This window comes from Cebus imitator, unplaced genomic scaffold, assembly GCF_001604975.1.
Source record: "Cebus imitator isolate Cc_AM_T3 unplaced genomic scaffold, Cebus_imitator-1.0 Scaffold809, whole genome shotgun sequence".
NCBI lineage: Eukaryota > Metazoa > Chordata > Mammalia > Primates > Cebidae > Cebus > Cebus imitator.
The window spans coordinates 34551-40550 of NW_016108124.1; positions in this window are offsets into that span (position 1 = coordinate 34551).

Genomic DNA, 6000 nt, shown 5'->3' on the forward strand with positions numbered 1-6000 from the left:
TCTTTTTTTTTTTTTTTAAGAGACAAGGTCTTATTCTGTCACCCAGGCTGGAGTACAGTGGTGTGACCGTAGCTCACTGGAGCTTCAATTTCCTGGGCTCAAGTGACCCTCCCAGCTCAGCCTCCCAAGTAACTGGGGTTGCAGGCATGCACCACTATGCCCAGCTAATTTTTGTAAAGACAGGATCTCTTTATGTTGTCCACAGTGGTCTCACACTCCTGGCCTCAAGGTGATTCTGCTGCCTCGGCCTCCCAAAGCGCTTGGATTAAAGGCATGAGCCACTGCACCAGGCCTATGTGTCTATTTTTTTGTGAATACTATAATGTCTTGGTTACTACTGAAGGGGAGACCCCCTCGCCTCCTTCTATTTCACCTCCTCCTTCCCACACTTCCAGATGGGAAGGAGGGTGAAGAAGGAAAAAGAAAACTAAGATACCACAGAGCTGGGGAAATGACTCCCTCTTTAGTTCCCAGCATCCCTGCTATCTGTTAACCTTGAAAGAGCTGCAAATGAATGCTATCTCTGCCGGCTGGAGCCCGGCACTGGCTCACGCCCCCACATCTCCACAGACCAGGTTCCCTCCTGGGAACACCTCTGCCAACAAACAGCTTGTTGCTTTTGTCTTGTCTCTGTAAGGCCCCTCCCTTGCTGGTCCCCGCTTGCGCTGCATATGAATTAGCAAATCAATGAAGTCAAAAGATTGTAAGGTCAGACGTCCAGCAAATGGACAATGACATAGTTCCACCTCAGTTTCCCCTTTAGCATGGTAAGCCTATAAAAGGGGAGAGAACCTGCAGCTCCGGGAGCTCGGTGAATGAGGCTGTAGCCCCTGCAGCTCCTGGCCGAATGAAAAGCCACTTCCTTCCTCAGTTCGGTGTTTAAGAGGTTTGTTCCCCGCCGCTCCTGCTTCATTATAGCATTTTTTTTTCTTTGAAATGGAGTCTTGCTCTTGTCACCCAGGCTGGAGTGCAGTGGCACAATCTCTACCTCCCAGGCTCAAGCGATGCTCCTGCCTCAGCCTCCCAAGTAGCTGAGATTACAAGCATGCACCACCACGCCTGGCTAATTCTTGTATTTTTAGTAGAGACAGGATTTCACCATGTTGCTAAGGCTGGTTTTGAACTCCTGACTTCAAGTGATCCTCCCATCTCGGCCTCCCAAATTGCTGGGATTACAGTCATGAGCCACTGTGCCCAGCCAGTTACTGTAACTTTTATAGTAGGTATTGAAATCAGGTAATAAGAAGTTCTTTAACTTTGTTCAAGTTCAAAATTGTTTTTGGTTGTTCTAGTCCTTTTGCATTCTTTTGCTTGCTTTGAACATGCATTGCTCTTTATTTCTAATTTTTTAAGACAGAGACTTATATCATTAACTTGAGACTTTTTTTGTAAAATATATTTATGTAATTATATCAGTTTTCCTCTAAGCACTGCTTTAATTTCACTCTACACATTTTGATATGTTGAATTTTCATTTTTGTTTAGTTCAAAATTTAATCTAGTTTCCCTTTAACCCATGAATTATTTAGAAATATGTTACTTTGTTTCCAAAATCTGGGGGAATGTTTCGGCTACCTGTCTGTAACTAATTTCTAGTCTAATTTTTTTGTGATCAGAGAACACACTTTGTATGACTTGAGTTCTTTTAAATTTGTTAAGGTTTGTGGCATGGCCCAGAATGAGGTGTATCTTGCTATGTGTTCTACGTGCACTTGAAAATAACGTGGATTCTGCTGTTGTCGGTGGACTGTTTTAAAATGTTCAATCAGGGCTGATGAGGCAGCTTATCCCTGTAATCCCAGCAGTTTGAGAGGTCAAGGCAAGATTGCTTAAAGCCACGAGTTCCAGACCAACCTTGGCAACAAAGCGAGACCTTTCTCTACAGTTTTTAAAAATTAGCTGGGCATGGCGGCACACACCTGTAGTCCCAGCTACTTGGAAGGCTGAGGCAGGAGGATTCCTTGAGCCCAGGAGTTTGAAGTTACAGTGAGCTATGATCACCCCACTGCATTCCAGCCTGGGCAACAGATTGAGATCCTATATCTGAAAAAGAAAAGAGTTTCAATTAGGTACACTTGGTTCACAGTGGTTTTGTTTTTTGTTTCTCTTTAATTTTGCTTTAAAATCCAGGATAGCTGTGCAGAACATGCAGGTTTATTACATAGCTATACATGTTAAGTCTTCTATATATCCCTACTGATTTCCTTTCTACTCTAAGATTCTGCCTATAATTAGGAATTTATAGTTACCCTTTCAATTCTATCAGTCTTTCTTCATGTATTTTGAAGGTCATTTGTTGGGTTTATTCCTATCTAGGATTTCACATTTGTTATGTATCTTGGTCAATGAGACTATTTATCTTTATTTAATATCCATATTTATCTCTGGTAATATTCCTTATTTTGAAGTCTACTTTGATATTAATTGTGGTAATTTTTGAAATTTTTCAGTAGCAGACATTATTTCTTCACAGTTATGTCTTCAGTCACCTTAGAAAAGGTCATATACAAGAAGGTACTCAAGCTAGATACTGAAAGCTGAGGTGCTTCCCAGGTGAATCATGGTAGTGGGCAAGAAGGAGGTAGGGCGGGCGTTTCTAATAAATGCACCAGAAATCTGAGCGAAACGTGAAAGTATGAAATAATACACTGTGTGTTGGTTTGTGTTGCTAAAAGGAGTATCTGAGACTGGGCAATATATGAAGAAAAGAGGTTTAAATTCTGACTCATGATTCTGTGGACTGTGCAGTAAGCATGCTGGCCTTTGCTTCTGAAGGCCTCAGGAAGCTTACAATCATGGCAGAAGGCAAGGGGGAGCCAGTGTGTCACATGGGGAGATAGAGAGCAAAGAGAGACAGGTGGATGTGCCAGTCTCTTTTAAACAACCAGATCTTGCAGGAACTCATTATTGCAGGCAGGTCACCAAGCCATTCATGAGGGATCTGTCCCATGATCCAAACACCTCACACCAGGGTGAGGTGTTTACATTTCAACATGAGATTTTGCGAGGACAAATATCTAAACTATATCATTCCACCGGTGGTCTCTCAAATCTCAAGTCCTTCTCACATTGCAAAATACAATCATCCTTTCCCAATAGTCCCCAGAAGTCTTAACTCATTCCAGCATTAACTCAAACGTCCAAATCTCAACTGAGACTCAAGGTCTTTTCCTTCGACCGATGAGCCCGTAAAATCAAAACCAAGTCATTTACTTACAATATACAATGATGGTATAGGCATCAGGCAAACGTTTCCATAAATTAAGCATCTACTTACTTGTACGTTTGGAATTGGGGATAAGGTGAAATTAAAATTAAGAGGAGTATGTTAAAATTAAAATTAAGAGGAAAGTATGTTTACAAAAACAGGCAAAATGCAATACCAGTTTATTTACACCAGAGTGGCTATAATAAAAAAGTAGTAACAAATGTTACACAGGATGTGGCGCAATGGAGACCTCATACACTACTGGTGGGAATGAAAATGATGCAGCCACTTCGTTCCTCAAAAGATTAACCACAGAGTTAGCATATGACTGAGCAATTCTACTCCTAGGTATATACCCAAGAGAAATGAAAACATGTCCACACAAAAAATTTATTCAGTACGTGAGTGTTTATAGCAGCATTATTCATAATAGACAAAAAGTAGATATACCCTCAAGCCATCAAATGATGAATATATAAAATATGGTATATCCATACAATGGAATATTTTTGGCAATAAAAAAATGAAGACTGATTCATGATATAATACACATGATAACACAGGCTAAGAAAAAGAATCCAGCCAGAAAAGACACCATATTGCATGATTCTACTTCTATGAACTGCCCAGACTAGGAAAACCCATAGGAACAGAGAGTAGAGTAGTGGTGCTCTAGGTCTGGGTGGGGTGGAGGTAGGGGGCCAGTGAAGGAGGGTAGAACTGGTTGGGAAGCATGACTTCTAAAGGCCATTTGGTTTCTTCTTAGGGTGATGAAAATGTTCCAAAATTGATGTGATGGTTGCACAGCTCTGACTAAATATACAAAAACCATTAAATTATATTCACTTTTTTTAGATGGGTTCTTGTAATGCTGACCAGGCTGTTTTTGAACTCCTGGGCTCAAGTGATCCCCTTGCCTCAACCTCCCAAGTAGCTGGGATTTCAGGTGTGCACCACCATGCTCAGATGAATTTTATACTTTAAATGGGTAAGTTGTGTACTATGTGAATTATATTTCAATAAAGCTGTTCAAGAAGATTGGGGGTCTTTCCTTTGGAGGCAGTAAAAGAGGGGTTCAGTGGTCTGCACAGCATGGGCAATAAGACTGGGCTGATTTAAACCTTGGGCCTTTGTCCCTCTGTTGGCTCCCAGAAAGCTGTCAAATGTTTATCCTCTAGACAGGTCAGTGGATCTCTGGGGAACCTGGCCAGCTCAAGTGAATAAATCTGAAGTCGTTAACATGTGTTCAACAAAGTCATTCCTCTGGTTTTGCTACTGTGGTGCTCACAGTCAGCAAACTGAACTCACGCTCTGTCAGCTTTTTGGTGCCCCACCCTTACATGGACAGCCAGGACAACTGAATTTTTAGGGAAGCCTCTAAAGCAGAGGCTCACAAAAATAGCCAGAAGAAAAGCAACCTGGAGGAAGCAGAGACTACTAAGGAGAAGGAAATGACAACAATTTTAAAAGGACTAGTATTAATACCAGAAATATGTGACAAGATGTTGCACACATGAAATAAGAACAGGATGCTATTCTTAAAATATTCTGATACATTCATAAAATACTATTCAGTGATAAAAAGGATGAGCTATCAAGCCGTGCATAGATATAAATTAATCTTAACTGCATATTGCTAAATGCAAAAAGTCAGACTGAAAAGACCACACTCTGTAGCCTCCAATTATATGACATTCTGGAAAAGGCAAAACTGTAGCAATAGTGAAAAAGATCAGCGGTTGCCAGGGGTCTGAGGAGAGTGCTAAATAAGTACCCCACAGCAGATTTTCAGGGCAGCGATATTATTCTATATGATACTGTGATGAAAGATACAAGACATTAAGACATTATCCATTTGTCAACTTTAAAAAGAGTCAATCTTAATGCAAAATTTAAAAATTGTTTAAAAGGCCAGAGGATCTCAGGATGGAATACAGAGAATGTGACAGAACAATTTAACTGTATTATGAACGCGTGAAACCACCTCACTGAAGGGGGTGGGGAGAAAAAAGAAAATGCCTTACTTATTTTAAATCCCAGCATTCCAAACATTTAACCATGAAATTCTATTAATGTTAGTGACGTTAGCAAAGTTTTTCATGTGACATCTCCAAGTAGATACTGAAATACTAAAAAAAATGACAGCACTAGTTACAAAATAGCACAGGAAAAACTTGCTTTCTAGATAGAGCATCCCTAACCTTGAGAACAAGTTAAGCAGTCCATTTTTCATATAATTTCCAGAAATAACCTGTTTATAAAAGAGAAAGAAAAATAAACATTTATGCCACAACACAGGCCAGGCACTGCACATATGTTATCTTATTCAATCTTCCTTACTCTATACTATCTTACAAGAAAGATAGTAATATCTATTCCCATTTTACAAAAAATATATATATAAATAATGTCCAAGATCGCAGAATATGCTGTAGATTTTCAGTAACTGTTTATTGGAAATAAATAAAATAATGAATAATGTAAACACAAGTCATGCCTGTGAAACAGAAAGTATATTATACATTATTGAGCATGGAGAACATAATGCATTTAAATATTACTTTAGAAAGTTCAGTTATTGTTCAATGTTCACTGAAATTTTCATAAGAGGTTTCAGTGAGGGGAAACGATTTGACTTGGGCTTTGACGTATGGATAGAATACAAATAAATGGATGGGAGGGAGAAAGACAGTTGAGTTGGAGGCAGCTACAGGCAAAGTCATGGGTGGGCAAGAACAAGGCTGCGTAGAGTGAAGTGGATTAAAACACTTTACTAGGAGCCTTGCAACTCT